Source organism: Anas acuta, chromosome 15, assembly GCF_963932015.1.
Source record: "Anas acuta chromosome 15, bAnaAcu1.1, whole genome shotgun sequence".
NCBI classification, from domain to species: domain Eukaryota; kingdom Metazoa; phylum Chordata; class Aves; order Anseriformes; family Anatidae; genus Anas; species Anas acuta.
The window spans coordinates 1,986,172-2,004,406 of record NC_088993.1 but is presented as its reverse complement, the minus strand read 5'-3'; the positions used below and the strand labels follow the sequence as shown (position 1 = coordinate 2,004,406).

The window sequence follows — 18,235 nt, the reverse complement described above, 5'->3', positions numbered from 1 at the left end:
AACAAAAGAAAATACATCAGTAGAAGATGACATCTCAGAGGGCAACTCATTTAGCAGTTGTTCATATGTGAACACCTAACATATTAATTACTTATACACTAACATCTGTATTGCACTTAAGTCCTCTGTTGATTAAAGATATTCCTGGATGTCTATTTAGGTACTTAGGTACCTATCAACTTAGATGTTTATCCTGGGAATAGTCAAGTCTGGAAATCAGGGTGTGATGTAGAATGAACTAAAATTAGAAACTAACAATACCTCAGGGTTCTTTTGTTTTCTTTCTTACTTTTTTTTTCCAAAAGCACCACTGAACAAGATAGAAAATAATTTGCTGACTTGCTAAATGTTTCTTGCTGCTTTGCTCTCTCGGCAGCATGTCAAGCTTCACTTCACAAAGAGCATATTCCGAATCCTGCCAGGTTCCCCCAAAACACTGCACAAAGCACAGCTGCCATTCAAAGCCATACCCAATGAAACTGAGGCAGGAGGCCAGCTCACGTTTTTAGCTGAGGCTGACCATGGGCAACTCAGCTGAGGCCCTGAAGGCTTCTGTGTGCCAGTCAGATTGGATCAGATGCAGCAAACGAGCAAGAGAATGTAAACGACAACTTCAACTCAAAACACCTTTCCAAAGCTCCCCCTCTATCTGCAGTACCAGTCAGCCTGAGCAAAAAGGCAGTGGCAGCGTGGGGGCGGAAGAGGGGAATCGAGGCACAAGACCTGAGATGAAGAACATGAAGCTGAAAGTACATGGGCATTGCCTCAGAATCAGAAACCCTATACCTCAATTGATAAAGGAAATGGGAAAAAAAAAAAATAATAATAAAAGAAAAAATACCTAAAATGGTGAATGCATTCCCAATGGCATGCTTATAAGAATCAGGGGAACAGTAACATTAAACAAATAATTACTAACACACCATCAGAGCCATTTTTATGAAGAAAACCACATGTGGGCATGATTCAAGAAGCAGATGAGGAGCAGAAGCTGTTATAACAAGCAAGCCCCATGCGGTAAGATACCAGCTGCCCTGCAGTCAAGGGAGCAAAGATAGCCAGCCCTGGGTGTGCAGAGGAGCAGGCATCGTTGGCACACACGGAGGCACTTCCACGAGTTCTGGCTATGCAACACAACCTTGTTCTAATAATTTTTTCACTTTGTTCACTAATTTTTTCCAACTCTTCATATTGCCTTATTTAAGGATGTGAGTACAAACAGAACCCGCATCTATTTCCTTATCCAAAATCAGATGCATTCTTTATTTTGCACCTTCAAATCCACTCCTCTTACCTCAATCCTACTGCAAGAAATCAAGGGCCAGCACACAAACAACAAAACCACTAAGAAGCTACTTTGAATTGTCATTTTTCTCTCTTTCGCTTGTAAGTATCTACAAGTACCTTAAAACACCCTCTGAAACACTTTTACACCTGCATGGGCCTCTTCTTTCCACATGGCCACATATTCTCTTTAATAAGCACTTTATCACAAAACAATTGCCTTCTGCAGGTCCCTGAAAATGAAACAGCTGCAAGAGGCAAATAGATTGTGATAATTCTGGTATTAATGAAGTCTGGAAGAAGCTTGAATTGCTTCAGGGAGGAAGTAAGCTTGGTCACTTTGAAATAGAATTTTATCCAATTTGCTGTTCAGTCATTTCTAGAGCAAAAATTTATTTATAAACAGTTCTTCCCATGTGTTGCAGACCATATGTAACATTCATTAGCACATCACTTTAACCTTGCTTTCCAACCACACTAAATTGTCAGTAAGGATTTAGGCTATTTCATTAAAGTATTTAGGAAGAATATTCCATTCCTGCAAGGACATCTTTTCAGTTCTTTAAGCACCACTGCACAGAATGACATACAAATAATGCAGCATAACTACTGTCTTTATAGTCTCCCCTTGCTAATGTTCTGCTGTATATGTGTATCGTGTCCTGCATTTGGAGCAGAGCCTCTCGAGTACAGAGAATACATTCTCACCCTGCGCAAATCTGCACGGTTTATGGATTCTGCAACGTGTTACCTTCTCTAGCCTTATTTAAGGTCTATTCAGCAACAAAATCAAACTCTCGGTGATAGTAATGCTCATTTGCAGTCGCTCAACAAGACCAGAGGTGAAGCATGCTGCCTCTGTGGAGCCCTTCACAGCCAACAAGCGGGCAAGCTATGTGAGCAGACACCTGAAACAGCAGTTCCTCGGGACAGCTGCAAGCAAAACACACCAGCCTAGGGGAAAGAGCCAGGAGAGACTTTCAAAGTTTAAAACTGCACTGGTAACACCTTTCTCACTGAGTCTCTGAAACTCTCTCACACTTTAAGTCGGCCCCAGATAGAAGCAGGGACACCTGCAGCCCTGCTGCTCCGGTGCCACAGCGCCAGTGCTGGCTTCTAGGTCCAGCAAGAAGAGCTACACATGCACCAGGTAAAAGGAGTACACCTTGGAGCAACCTGTCCTTCATTTCATGTTTCATGCTCAGGTTTCCACCTGGAGGGAATTCGTTTGCTCCAGGTACAACCTCAGGAGTGAAGTTAACACTTACAAAGAGTGGCCAGACAAGGGACTGGTACAAGGACCCTGAAATGTGATGAAAAAATACATAAATGTCCAAAACCAAAATTATTATCTGTACACATATCTAGGCTTAAATATATATATATATATATATATATCCTTTCCCACATCTGAAGAAAGACATTTCTTCTATCTCATCACAGACACTGTTCCATCAGCTTTTCTACCTCACCACAAAAATAAAATAAAATAAAAAATTCAATCTCCTTATACAGCAGTTTCTACTTCCTTGACATGGTTACTTACAACAGTCATACTATCATTACCTCTCTATATGTTCACTACATGCATATGAACTCATGGCACATTAAGTTTGGCCTTTGTGTCATGGCACTCACTAAAAACTTTTTCTTTGGAGCACAAGCAAAAAATAATGGGATTTTCTTCTGTAAATCAAACTTTTGAATGAGTCAGCACTTTCAACAAGTCATTTCTCAGTTTCAAATGAAGGTTGCTTGGCCTAGTACTCCTGATTATTTACAGAGACAGAAATACTGGCTCAAACTTGAACTTGAAAATATTTATTTGAGCATTAAGAGATTTTAGATGTTCCTCTTTGGTACTTGGAGATTGTGGTTTGGACCTTTGGAAGAAATGATCACAGTAACTGGTACTAGGTAGAAGCAGTTAGACAGGAGTAGGAACTTGTTGAGCCTGATGATCTGCAAGAGCATGAAAAAACATGCATGGCAGTTTTTGATAGCTTTTACATGCTTATGGAGCATAGAAACCAAACATGACAAGACTAAAAACAACTCATGGAAGATATTTGTGCAAGCAGGCTGCTACTGGTTTGGTTCTCCAAAGCAAAACAAAACCACTCTGCTACAGGAAGAAAACACAAGGACCTGCTTTTTATATAACTACATGCCCATTGGCAGTAAATCATCAGATCTTTTTCATGCTTTCCCACTTCTGTCATCAATCCACAGAACAGCAATGAATTCCCAACACAGCCACTGAAAAACATAGCATTCTGGGTGTCCAGCTGCAACTGCATCCCAAACTGCCCACAGAGTTATGCAGCGTAAACCCCAGGGCAACCCTAGCTGTGCGTTTCTGGCTGATGCACAGCCAACATCAGCTGCAGATTGTGATGAGATTAAACCACAGAGCTCACAAGGTTTTCACATCTGCGGGTACTGTGGCCTTCTAACCATGCAGCTCCATGGCTGTTAACAGGTTCTCCTTTTCCCTAATAAAAGAGGATGACATGCAGCAAACAGCTCTTTTTTTTTTTTTTATTCCAGTCGAGTGTGTCTTCATCACATTGCTCTTGAGAATTCTGCTGCCAGCCCAAGGCACAAGGGAAGAATGAAATACAAAAAGGCCAAAATGGCCAAAGAATAGCCATAAATTCTCCTTTAAAAAAAATAAAATTCCCCAGGAAATAAAATCTATATCCTTTTTCATGAGCTAAAACTTTAGAAATTCTTGCAACACAGTCTTCTGTATTCCTACCAAATCCCAAGGCCCATCTCTCTTCTCCAAAGTTGATCAGCACAGTCATTAATTTTAGGACCAGTTGCACATTAAGACTCTACTTGACACACTTCATCTTCACTAAATGTGGCATTTATATATGCCTAGCTAGATTTGGAGAGAATCCTATTATAGCATTGTATAGTTATATCCAGCATTTTATAAAAGTGAGTAAAAACATTGGATTGGAAAGAGCTTCACACCACAAGTCCTCTTCCCTCTTCATTCATTTATCAGTTTCAATCATAACACTAGCTGGCTTGTTACCATACCCTGAGCTTCTCAACCCCTTCTAAATACTATTTACTACTTTCAATTTCCTATCTAAGTTACTCCCGCCTTAGTTCCAGTCCCCTTGTCTTATTTTATGTTGTTTAAACAGCTTTTCTTCATCCTGCCTCTAGCTATCACAGTCCTTTCTCAGGCTCCCTTTTACCAGATATAACAAAACCAACTCACCTGCAGGTGAGACCTTCCATACCTCGGTCACTTACGTAATCCATTTCTGAATGACTGTACCAGCCAGGGCTTTTCAGAGTGAGGGAGACTAATTGCAGACAAGATTCCAGAAGCTTCACTTATTTCCTGCACAGGAAAGTAAAATCATCTCTAAAGGCAACATTACCAAAAATAAATCAATAAATAAATGCAGGAACACCCTGTCAGCTGCTGGCCCTCATCAGCACTAAAGTGTTCATTGATACAACCAGTGCTTCAGCAAGATGTTACAACTGGTCCAATTAAACCTAATCCCATTCTTGTTTTACCTCGCTATATTTTTCTGAAGTATGTATTTTTACCATGTCTTCAAGCTGATAAATATACTGCAAACTTTAAAATCTGGAATATAATAAACTGTACATTGCATCCCCATAAGCAGGCAAAGCATACTTTTTTTATTGAATTACAATGACATCCAGCAAATTCAACATGCTGTCCTTCAGTTGTGCTCTCACTCTCGGAAAACTTCCATAATTCCCAGTCACAGTCAACAGACCTAACTGTAATGCCTAAAAACTGAAATAAACATCCACAATGAGCAGCACATAGATTTTAATCCTATCCACCCGGTCATGGAGAGAGCTGCTAAAATCTGGGTTAATCCTTCCAATCCTTAGTCAGAAATGAAAGTCTGTGCGATTGAAATAGTATGCCAGAATTAGATTTGCTTGTGGTAAGGATTTGATTAAGTCAAAAATTAAGATCTTGTCCACAGTTTGAAATAGCTTCAGTTAAAATCGAAGTAGTGCATTTCTACTGACATTATTATCCAGAAAAGTCATTATAGTGAGACCAAACTCATAACCCCTCTCTCCACAGGAAATTAATTTGGGGCAAATCTCCCACATGCTGACTTTCAGCTAGGAGTTTTGTCAATAAAATAAAATAAAATAAAATAAAATAAAATAAAAAATAAAATAAAATAAAATAAAATAAAATAAAATAAAATAAAATAAAATAAAATAAAATAAAATAAAATAAAATAAAATAAAATAAAATAAAATAAAATAAAATAAAATAAAATAAAGGAAAAAAGGAAAAATCAAGCATCCCTCCAAAATGATGAGAACAACTGCTGGACTGGAGTGCCAAGAGTAAGGCACAGTATTTAGTGAGAAAGACCACAGAAATAAAGACATACTTACACTGAAACTTTATGAAGCAGATTCTCACAGCCACGCTGATGACAATTTGAACAGCTTTACATTTGTTACTGTACTCAGAAACATGACATATATATTAGATATAAAATATATTTATCTGTAGTGGTTGGGGCATTGTTTTTTATTTTTTGCATATTATAAATCTCAGCATAGAAAATGGTAAAAGTGAAGGAGGAAAGATACCACTCTCCCAGGAGCAATTCCACTTCAAGTTTCTTTGATTAAAGCCTGCACGGATCAGGCTGGATTAAGCCTAAAATATAACATGTTCTGAATTTCCTGCTGCAAATGTTTTATTGGCAACTTATGCCAAGCCTGAAGTTTGTGGTTGCTTTGTTGATGAGGTGTCTGTCACCTCCAGACCCAGAAATTCCCCTTGTGCTGTTAGATGCCACATCTGTGCACCTGCGTAACATCATGCTGCGCACAGGTACCACAGCAGGTAAAAGCAAAGCGGCAGTAAATTTTTCAGTTATAAACCTTTAAGTTTTCTAGTAACAGAATAATAGAGGCAAATACTCAGATTTCACCTCCATGCAAAGATAGCCAGAGGTTTCAAACTATTGCATAAGCATATTTCTGTAATCGTTACTGCTCCAAAGCTGGAAGCTTTTACTCAGGCAGGGCTCTTTGAAGTTACTTTGGGAACTGGCTCTCTGCAGATGGAAAAACAAATGATTAAACCAGCTCTACAGGGAGTCAGACTTATTGTACATACTTCATCTCAAAAGAAGCTAAGGGAGGGAGAACATTTTTTTTATATATACAACTCTAGAAAGCTTGTTAAGAAGGAAAACATACCACCATCTGAGCTGAATCAGAAAAGCTGTTTAATAACACAGAATTTTTAACTGGGTCAAACATGCAAATGAAACCTTAAAATGACCCAAGGAAGATAAAAATTTTCATATTCAAAATGAAGCTTAAGTAGAACATCATGATTAACTTAAGCAAAACCAGATAGGATGCCAAAAAAACATTTAAGCAGCAGTAAAGTCAGTCATTTGGAAGAGAGCACCCAAAGTGGCATTAGCAGCTCCTAACACCAAATCATTCTTTTAACCAGAGACTGATCTTTAAAGCAGAATATGCCTCAAATTAAACGTGTTGCTTAGAGTTTCAGCCCCATATAGTAAGAGGCTATGTCTGCATCTTTATGTCTTTTATATAAGGAATGTACTGAGCACCTTCTGAGAGAGGCAAAAAAAACTCCATCTTCTTTTTACCTTGTAGCATTCAGACCGTCAGGAGAAGCATTTAAGTAGGCATTAAAGGATATTTTAAGTATTTGCTTGCTTTGCACTTGCTCCTTTACTTGACAATCAGGTCAACCACGCTGCAGCAGGGAGACCACGAGCAGGATTTTGCTCTCCTTGTGGGCCTCACACATGACCTGTATGCTGTAAGCGTGGATGTTCCCCCTTTCTGGTAGAATTATCACCCGGACATTTGGAAATACCACTGCTGACCTGAAGAACTGGTTTCATGATGAGTTGTTAAAAAATAATATTTCACATGACTATATCTTATTGGACATGGTGAAAGAAAAAAAAAATAAAAAAGCAGTAAAGGTTGGAGAATGAGCAAAGTTGTGGGTTTTATTTGTTTGTTGTTGTTTTCCGCTGCTTTCAGGAAGTGTCCAACTGAGGTGTCCATTGCAGATTAACAAAGCAATAAGACTTACATTGGAATACAAATTACTGAGCTGGACCACTACATTTTATTATTGGATGAAATTACTCACTGCTCACTAGTTTAACATTTCAGCCCCTTACTGTGAACAGGCTGAAACAGAACAGCTCTTCTCAAGCCAGCAGTCACTGCATAGAAGGAAACAGGGAACAGGCCACGCTTACACAGAAAGCAAGTAACTCATGAAAGCACACAAGTAAGGCTTTCAAAGACCATTAAAGGCACACATGCTGCAGTTGACAGCTAACTACTGTATACGTTATCCACAAGTTCATTTAGATTTTAATTTAGAGACCATAAGATGCATTTTCATGACAAACTAGGAACCTGAAAATATTGTATATAGTGAGAAGATATTGAACAACTGTTCAGCATATTTTAAACATGAAGATTATTTACTATTTATACCTGTCCCAAGTCATTTGCACCATTCCTAGTGCCTTATCACTTACTCACCGACCACTGGAAAAATTCCAGTAATTTTTATGCTACAAAATGGTAATAGAAAAGCAACAGGAAAGTGAAAGAGATTGTAGCCAGAAGCCTGTGTCTTGATGTGGAAAAGGTTGGGAAAAGAAAAACATGACAACTTACTTTTTTTTTTTTTTTTGAGAAAGACAGAATGAGCATATCTGGAAAATGCAATTAAGATCATTTGTTTACTTTAGCCAATGTGAGGAAAAGAAATCATACAAACATGTATTTTTCTTTCTGCAAGTGAGCTTAACCTGGTATGAGCCAAAATTTTCTTAGTCTGACACTTTCCAATTCTCTCTTCTCAGATGTTGCTTGTTTGCAAGCTCATACAGCCAGTTGTTTAGACAACATCAGCATTTATGTAGTGAATGATCCATAACGCTGTTCTATGCACATAGCTGCAATTTAAGTTATAAATGCCAGTAACTGTAAGTCTCAATATTTAAAGCAAGCAACAGCAAAGCACAAAGCACCTTCACAAATACCATTAGAGAGGAAACTGCATAATCAGCAAGTCACCTAACACTGTGGAAAGCAATTTATTTTCACATATTTTAACTGACAGTCTGCCCTGCTCCCACATATTCTGACGCCCCTAACGGGAGATCTGAAATTCTGATTAACTGCATTGAAAATCAGTTATAAAAGGGAAACATCAATATATTTTCAAATACCAGTTCCTAAAATCTGAGGTAGCAGGAGCCACCCTAAAGCACCTGAACACAACAAACATACACGGAAAAAGGTACATCTGTTGCCACAAAGCAGAGAATTATTCCAAAAATAATTCAATTTTATATAGAAATGGATGCTTGTCTAGAAGCACACCGGTGCTGGACACACTAGCCAGCCAACTGCATGGCACTAAAAAAAAAAGAAGGGCGGGGCGGGGAAGGAGATTGTGTGGTTTGAAAGCTTCTAGACAGACCTTGTCCCAGGTTATACAACAGAAAGATTTTTTTAAAAAGTCAGGAAATAGAAAATGTCCTTAGAAGATGGGCATGCAGACTCCATGATACATCAACTTTGAGATACTACAGCCCAAACTCCCTACTATGAGCTGGGAAATGCCATTTTAGAAAAGTTCCCCTGTATGTGTCTGCAAAGCTGCTTAACGATAGCAGAAAGCACTCAGCAGAGCAGCAGAATTATCCAAAATCCCAAGGCCAGGAATCCTGAAGAAATACCAATGTGGAAACTGGAGTTTTGAATCCTTTTGGTTTCCTCATATTCTTTCTGCACAAACAGACTCCTTTCATCAGTAATTTCTGGCACTGTTTAACCTCAGCTCTCCACGTCTATTACCCTGACTCACCCAATCTAGTTTCTCGTCCTTCCTCTATTTGCTATTCTTAAATAAAAACAGGCTTGGCTTAAAGTCGTAACAGTTCTGTCTGTCTTCTTGGGATTCCAGAAAATTCTCATTCATGCATCTTATTTTAACACAACTAACATTTTTTCTCTATATTTACTGAAAGAGTGCTGGTCCTCCTAACATGAAGGGACACACAATTTAGGTGGAGAGAGACGTGTATTCTTTCTGAGCCACCCTTGTCTCTATCAGAAGCGAACTAACGCAATGAAGAAATAAATAAAACTAACTCTAAACACTAGGGTGATGGCCAAGCATAAAGTAGGAAAAGCAAATAAAATGGATGAAGAGGAAGGCAAAAAAAAAAAAAATACAATAATGGAAGTGTTTGGAGGAAACCAGTGTCTGGAGAAAGAGATTTGCATATGAAATAGACTGGATATTAAAAACTAAATCTCAGAGCAAGCAAAGGAAACAAGTGTTTCTTTTACAGCTTTGGTATCAGTTCAATTTGTTGTCACATAGTTAGGTGACAGAGCTTTACATTTTGCATCAGAAGCACTGGATTCATCCACAGCTTTTGCCAGAAACCAGACTGCACAACACCAAGTTTCAGCCTTTTGGCAGATAACAGCTGAAATGCAGATCAAGAGAGGAGAGGTGAAGGGACAGCAAATGGATCAAAATAAAGAGGGCAGGGTTAGCTTCTTTACTACAAAAGTAGTGTGACTATATAAAACAAAACAGATGATCCTAACAAAATTTGAGTAGAATACAGGCAGTTTCCATAGTTTTTGCATCTGTTTTCATATGACTAATTTACAAACCTTATCTTGTCCCAATTAGGTACTTCACATAACTCTGATGCTTCTGCCAACACGATTTACCCAGAACTCTTAATTAGCCTCACACACACAGAAAAAAATAACATACAATTTGTCTGGTAATTATATGTTTCTGTAACTCCTAAAAGCAACTCATTACAGGAATGTTGTGCGTGTGGAACAGATTACCTTAATTCTATTTTCTGTTCATCCAATTATAACTGTCGTTCCTAATTGTATTGTAAATTGTGTTGAGCTGGAAGGTGGCTATAAAATCCTTGCTCTTTCCTCTTTCATAATGTCTTTACATACGCAATGCATTTCCACTAGACACAAAATCAATGTAGTGAAAACAAAGCAATCCTATCGCAAGTCTAGTCACATGGAGAAACAAACTGGTAAACACAAATGTTTCAAACTTCATATCAACAAAATTACAAACACCACCAAGAAAAGAAAACTAAAACAAGATGAGCAACTTCCCACCCAGCAATGCCTTGAATGAAACATCTATGGAAGTGACCTGCTCCGAGATGCACAAAAGACAGGTTCCAGGTAGCTGTGTGCAGCCAGCAGGGGCTGAGCAATGAGCCCAGCAGCAGCGTTTGGCCTTCTCTTGCTTTCCTCTTTGCTGCAGCTGTGGGCTGCTTGTGACAACAGAACAGCCCAGCCTACTGGCAAAATGAAATTACTTTCTCAGAATTATGATGGAGGCAGAAGACTCCAAACTGACTGATTGGTCATCTGGCAATGAAGGAGATCCCCAGCAGAGCTCACTCAAAGCACAATGTTAAGGTATACATAATTATATAGTTGAAAGGTGTATGTCTCCTTGCTGACTTTCCTAATTAGGTCTGAAAAACATACTTTGTTCAGGTTACTTAAAGATGGACGTGCATCGTCCTACTAGGAGAATACATTACCTTCAGCCAATCCAATACACCATACCACTACAACTTGTAGACTCAATCCTGAGGAGTAGGTAAATCAATGTAGTTCCACAAAAAACATTAAAGCATGAAGATGGCCTTTATTCTCTCACCCTTTGCAATGGGATCCCACCTTATGCAATGGGATCTGGAAGAAAGCAGGGAGAACGTACATATATACAAAAACAAACAAACAAACGAAAAACAGCACTTTCTCAAAGTAGCACATGCCTAAATATGAAGCAAAGGATGACTTTCAAGAAAAGTCACTTCAGATCTGTAGAGAAAATATTACTGTGTTTTAATAAATTCCCATCTACATCCCTCCAATATACTTCTTGGTGCATTACAGTCAGAAGTGACAGAAATCAGACCCAAAAAAGGGGACAACCACAGCCTAGTACTTTTGCTTTGAATTTTCCCCATCCAAACACAGGTTAATCTTGCTAAATACTGTCCATCTGGTAAACATACAAGCAAATGCAAGTGTTTCACTGCTGCCCATGCTCTGGAGGTTTAGGACCAGTTCAGGACCTCAGATGCCTTGTTGGATTTCCTAAGTCAGTTTTATTTCAGTCTCTGTGGGTGCTGAACAGATCGGGAGAGTAGGAACGGCTCTGACTGCAGCTAGGTGGATGTGTTTGCGAATGAGTTCTACCTGCAGGTAAGGCTCAAGGAGTCAGTATCCAAACCAAAACTCAATAACAAATTTGGAACACCAATTGGTGCTTTTTCAAGAGGTTTACATCAGTGGCACAAGTTGATCAGGCAGCCCTGTGGGAACACTTGTGTGCCCACCTCGCCAAGCAGCCACGGACCCTTCATGCTGGAGCCCCAGGAGGTGTAGGCCTTTCTCCAGAGGAACTGTGCTCTTCCTTGTATCACTTCTCCGGCTGGGGCCTTCTTCTCCTTTCATACACTCGGGCTTCTTTAACCTTCATGTGTAAGAAATGTAAAGGGAATAGAACGTGCTGGGTTGGTAAGGTGAGGTAAGATGTTAACTGCATACCCCGTTACAGGTTACAGCTGCTGAACACCAAGCAACCTCTATCTGCAACTTGGCACAGTGTTTGCATGTCAGGAAAGAAATAGTTTTTCTGTTGGTTGTTCAGATTTTATATTGCTTTTCTTCTACACACTTTCATTTCATTGCTCTCTGCAACTTTCCACCTCCTAACCAATCTTATTTCCAGTTATGCTTTCACACAAAACTTGCGAGTCTCAACCTTTCCCTGACCTAATATATCAAGTCTTACAATACAGGGAGATGCAGACAGATTCCTCCTAGCATGGCTTCATTGAGTGTAAATACTTTAAAAATAAATTGCTAGCTGCTGTGCATTCATACAGAAGCATACAGCCTTTTCCTTAAGTCTCTGGGGAGACACTCAGCTTTACCATGAGACCCCCAGGGAGGTCTCTGCCTTGAGAAGTGGGGGGGTCTCGGTCAGAGGTGGGACGTGCAGCACAGATGGAGCTCTGCGATGACACAATTAAACCACGTCCATTTCTTTTCAATTGTGCAGCTAGTTTACACACCTCAGTTGCAAACACAGGGTTTTTCTCCTAAGAACAGTAAGTGAAAATCAAATATAAATAGCCAATGATGCCACTACAGTTCTACTTATTCCAGTAAAGTGCAGAAGAAAATATCTCAAGGATTTAAACGAACAATGTGGTGACAGATGGCATGGAGACAATCCAGGCTGGGCTCCCTCAGTAAAATCCACACAACTTCACAGCTCCACGAACAAGGGGAGGCAGAAGGGGGGCGGGGGCTGGAGAAAAAAACACATGCAAAGCTGGCCTAGATGACCACAGATTTCTAACGAACTGTTGTGGACAGCAAAGATTCTTTGCTCAAGTGCAAAAAGCTGTTCGTATCAGCACGGATGTCAGTAGGTCTATCAAGGATATCTTCAAGAAAGTCCAATATAATTAATACAAAAATCTTAAAGAAATTATTCACATTAAACTGTTAGTTTAAATAGGTGACAAATCTAAAATGCTATTAAACTGTTCATTCAAGTAATCTAATCAAGCTCTCAAAAATAATTAATAGAAAAGACACAAAATGGCTTTGACATGATACCAATACCCTTCCCTTCACTGCATAGTTTTATTAGGATGAATATTTTCAGGCATGTTCTCTGGGTATATTCTGATTACCAGAAGTGTCTTATGTGCTTTAGAATCGGCCCATTATTATTTTGTAGCTTAAAAGAAACCATCTTCGGTTTTATGTTTGAGAATGCCCTTGAAAAATAAATAAATAAATAAAATAAAATAAAATAAAATAAAATAAAATAAAATAAAATAAGATGCCACCAAGAATGCCTGCAAGCAGAAAATTATGCTGAAGGTCTGGTGTCCTACTTTTACAGCTTGGGAGTCTGCCGTGTTGTAATTTCCTATATGCAGACAATAGTTTGGATAGCATGGATGATCTACAACATTGACTTACTAACATTTTTAAGACATTACTGCGCAAAACATACTGAGGCACTTATGGATTTCTATTTCCAAGAACAGACAGTTGGAGGAGAAAGAAAATAGTACCTTTGAGATGAAAATATATTACTCTTACTGCAAATGACTACAACTACATCTCAATGAAACCAACACGCCGCTCTCCTCAATAAGAGGTGTTTATAGGATCCCATCCTGCATCCTGGGCTCAGCTGCAGTAGCGTAAACTCCAACAAGCCCAAAATAGGAAATTTGCCCACACCTGAGCTGCTTCAAAAGCCAGGTAAACTCTAGGATGTGGTATTATGCAAAAGATGTCTACTTTTCTACAATTTGATTATTAGTGACAGAAATTCCTAATCTCTTCAAACCTATCTTCCTTCTACTTGGACTAATTACACCAAATTTGTCTCCATCTTCAAGAGGGACAGTTCAAGTTTACTCCCACAGTATTTCAGGAAATCAGCCTCACTTTATTTCATCAAATTAAGAAGGGGACTTTTGTGAGGACCAGAACAAGGAAAATACAATTGTCTCAGAAACAGATAGGGAAATCCCATAAAACTTAGTAAAGAGCAGGAGAGAAAGAGAGCAAGAAAGAAAGGCACATACCATGAATACATGTATAACACTCCTCCAAGCTCTGAGACAGAGCTCAATGCAGTGAACATCACGGCTCTTGCTACTGAACTTCACTTTCTTGTAGCAATGACAGCCCACGAATAGCAATGTACAGCAGCAGGCTGCATGGTAACCACCCTGTGCTCCCAGAGCGATTCCAGATAAAGAAAAGCACAAGAAATTGTATCCACTCTGTATGCCTCAGGAAGACAGATTTCAAGCATGTTTTAACCATTTTATTACAATGGTCCTGGTGCCTGTGCATAAAAGGTGCACCCACAGATTACGAGCCCAGTTCTAAAAATCTTTACTGATGTGCAAGACAACTCTTTTTAAAATATATACTGATTTTTTACGGTTATGGTGAAGTAAACACAGATTCACAAGAGATCAGTGCTTCATTTTTGTTGCAGTTCAAAATACAAATGAGAATTTCTGAAAGTTATGTTTCTCATGGCAGCATTAGTACAGGACAAAAGAAGGAAAATCCAATTCCCCTGCACCTTTACAGGAGGCAGAAGCTGGAACTATTACTTGCATGCAGTGGAGCAGCGCAAGGTACCTAGACATGAAACGCCAATTTATACAGGTATTTTTGCACTAAAACGTTTAACTACAGTTTAATCTTCCAATCTTCAGCACTACTAACCAAATCCAAAATTATTAACATGCTCAGGAGCACAGTGCCATATTCATGCTAATACAATTATCAGTAAGGGAAGAATGAGATGTTACAAAACTTATATTTATTTTTTTTCTGTAAAAATATGGGACTACTTTTACAATGAGTTAGAAAAAGATCTATGTAACTCACATGGAAGGCATACAAATCAGTAAGCACATGCCATGAATTACGATATCTGAAGTGATTCTACAATAAAAAAGAAACCCTACATCCCCCTGCTTCCTTGCCACAATTTTTAAAGCATAAGAATTCGAAACACTCATATGCACAGTACTAACGTGACATGTAGCTTTTGAACTTTCTTTTTTTTTAAATAATGGCCACTGCCCTATGAGGATATGTGACAAAAACTAAACTTTGTAAGGTGTGTAGAAACAACTTAAGAGCGGTGAACAAAGTTATAGGTGAAACAGGGAACAAACTGCCAGCACCAGAGCCAGGAGTCTGGGTGTGCTCTACTCCCAGCAGCAAGGCTGTGGTTAGATCCTGGTTTGCACAAGTGCCATGTAGTCTTTGGATCTCAGGAACGAGGGAAAGGAAAGCAGCCCCAGCTTGTTTCTACAGCAAGCTAGAAACAACAGGTAATGCAGAAGTCTGAAAGTACTTCATCAGAACACCTGAAAAATATCCTCTGAAAGAACAAGCAAGGCTTTAAAAGTTCATTTTCCCTCAGTATTTATTCACAGCAGGTGCCTACATAAATACCCTGCGGCAGTCCAGGAGGCAGGAGCCTGCAGCGGGGTGGAACAGGAACCAGCAGTGGGATGGAACGGGAGCCAGCAGTGCGCCCTTTTGGTGACAAAACGAGCCCAGCCAGCTGCTCAGGAATGGGGATTATCCCCTCTGCGGGACTCAAGAGGCCACTGCTGGAGTACCGTGCCCAGTTCTGGGATCCCCCCGTACAAGACACCAACACCTCTGAGTGAGTCCAAAGAACTGGAGCACATGAGGTTGTAAGGAAAGGCAGAAGGCACTGGTTTGTACCCGTGGATGTGACAGGTACAGACAGGTGTAATCACAGCCTAAACTAAACAGAGTTCAGCTTGGAGTTTCACCACAAAAAAAAAAAAAAGAGGTTGTGGTCATGGTGCAGAGGGAAATCCTAATGAGATACAACAAAAATATTTGCATGGTGAGAGAGCTGAAATGCTGGAACAGATTGCTTGGAAAGGCTGCTGTGTTGATACTCACAACTTGACTGGAGGGGGCCCTAACCGGTCCGACCCCAGGCACTGAGCTAGGGTTGGTGTGGACACTTGCAGAGATCCTTCTAACCTCAGCTATTCTGTGGTTCTGGCCTCACTGCTATGGAAGGAGATGAGGAGGGATACAAAAAGGAAAGCTGAAGGTGGTGGTAGACACAGAATGGATTTTGTACTAGGCAATTAATGAAAGTGTTAATTGCCAATGTTAATTTATCAGCACAGAGAATAACAAAGAAAGATAATTTATTCATGCGTAGAACTTTTGGAAAAAGACTTGTTTTGTTTAACATTCCTAGAGCTCTCTCAAGAAGCTTCACTTTGCAATAGCTCTAATGGAGAATTACCCTCACCTTTCATGCTGCCCAGCTATGCATTATGACTCACAGTACTTTCACAGCACTAAAATGCCTCAAGTTTTTATGTCTTTCAGAAAGGTTTCTAATGAGAAATTAGACTCAATTTTGCAGCATGCAAAAGATGCTCAGTACTCCTGGATGTGTTTATGATACATAAGGGCCTCTTCCCACTTCTGAATGAAACCAATTTTTCATTATTGTCGCAGAACTAACCATGATGTTCTATTTTAGAAAGGTATCATGATTACAATAATTATAATGATGGCATGTGGTGAAACAAACGTAACTAAGTTTAAAACCAAATGCTGAAGTCAGGAAACAGTTCCTAAACAGTGTTTGGTTTGAGATCTCTCAAATTTCAACAGACACAAGATGAATAAACAGCCAGTCTGTTTGCAGCATCCTCCAAGGGCTGCTGATGCACAGCAGGTTGGCACAGGCGCCCCAGACACAATTCTCATCTTGTTTCAGCTGACTCTCTCACATCTGAGCATGCCTGGAGCCCATAGCAGAACAGGGGCCCAAAGCCAAGGAGCAGCTCGCTGGCAGAGGAGTCGGTGCCAGCAGCAGGTGATGCAGCCGGTGGGAGGCAGAGCGCATGGCACAGCCCAAAGGGCACCCCCAGCCAGTTCATGTAGGTACCCTGCATCCTTACCTGTCCCGCTGCTTTATTGGTAGCGTTTTGACAGCAGATGTCAGGTCAAGGCAGGGTCAGAAGCCTTCACATTCCTGTCCTAATACTCATAGTCTATATGAAGCAATGTATTTCCAACATATTTGACTAGTACAGCCAGACAGGAACCAATCCAAAGCCAAGTACTGGGCACTGAGAGGCAGGTTAAGCTACGCACCCTGCACAGATGAGGTTGGCACCGGGACTCAGTACTTCAGAAGCTGTACATCCTGCAATAATCACTGCATGCTCCATGTGTGTGCACAGCTCATGTTTATAAACCTAGAATAACCTGTTGTTTTTTAGGGATGGCTCTTTGTATGGCGTTCACATTGCCGCGGTGTTTGTTAATACAGAAAGCAGTGAGCTTTTCTACCCAGAGTCATTTCAGTGAAGCACACAGCATTATAGACAATGACTTCTTGTTCACATCCCTCCAGCCCAGTTCACGTTTAGGACAGTTAGGCATCATATAACTACCTGGCTCAGAGTTCAGTGAATCATTATGCTGCCTTTGTGTCAGCCACACTTGTAGACTACAAACAAGCAGACACAACACATGGACACTTATTTAGTTGTAAAAGACATCTAAAACACAGTACCAGCATGATTCCACGGAGAAGGAAAACAACTACTAGAGCCACACAATAAGGATGTAAATTAAACGGCCTTGTTAGAGTGCCACAGGTAGGAACTTCATCCAGAAGCAGGAGTAGGACCAAGCACCTGTTTTTGCATATCCAGCGATCTCAATGTGAGAGACAAAAGAGAAGAGTTTGTAAATTGGTATCAACTTTATAATTTAAGCCAGCATCCATGTGTTTCAGCTGAAATCCTGACGCTGACTTGGCAAACAGATTTTACACTGGAAGTTTCGTCTCCTCTGCCTTTATGACACTGTGAATTCCACCTTTGACTCACAAGAATTCATTCCCAAATGAACAGTTAATTGAGTGACACATGCAAGTCTTATTACTGTAGTGTGCCAAGCCCAGTTACAAGATATAATGTGCATTGGAAAACCACATTTAAAAATTAAGGCAATTTTAGTTAAATGAAGAAACAGTATCTTCAGCCAATTCAAGCCGCTAAAGTCATCTCTTTTAGATTGTCTTAACACACAAGAGAATGATTTTGATTTCCTAAATGGAAATCTTAGAAGCTGAGTTTCAGCACAAAGATGTTTTATTATCATACTGTGATAACCTAAAATCAAAGTCAGTGTCATAATAACGACGATATTAGCATACAGTGGGAACCCT

At 39.8% G+C, this 18,235-nt stretch overlaps 1 protein-coding gene and 1 long non-coding RNA gene across 4 annotated transcripts in view; both read right to left on the bottom strand.

The window, feature by feature from the left end:
* Positions 1 to 18,235, bottom strand: part of LOC137864758 (uncharacterized) — a 353,484-nt gene that overhangs the window by 287,511 nt on the left and 47,738 nt on the right. The gene's annotated exons all lie outside the window — the stretch shown is intronic.
* The window catches only part of GRIN2A (glutamate ionotropic receptor NMDA type subunit 2A), a 190,846-nt gene that overhangs the window by 167,710 nt on the left and 4,901 nt on the right, over positions 1 to 18,235 (bottom strand). The window contains exon 1 of one of the 3 annotated variants that reach the window (XM_068699197.1): positions 4,526 to 4,661. The exons of the other annotated variants lie outside the window; for them this stretch is intronic. The gene's annotated coding sequence lies outside the window, so the exon portion shown is untranslated. Of the gene's footprint in view, positions 1 to 4,525; positions 4,662 to 18,235 lie in introns of those variants that run through there. 3 annotated transcript variants of the gene reach the window in all.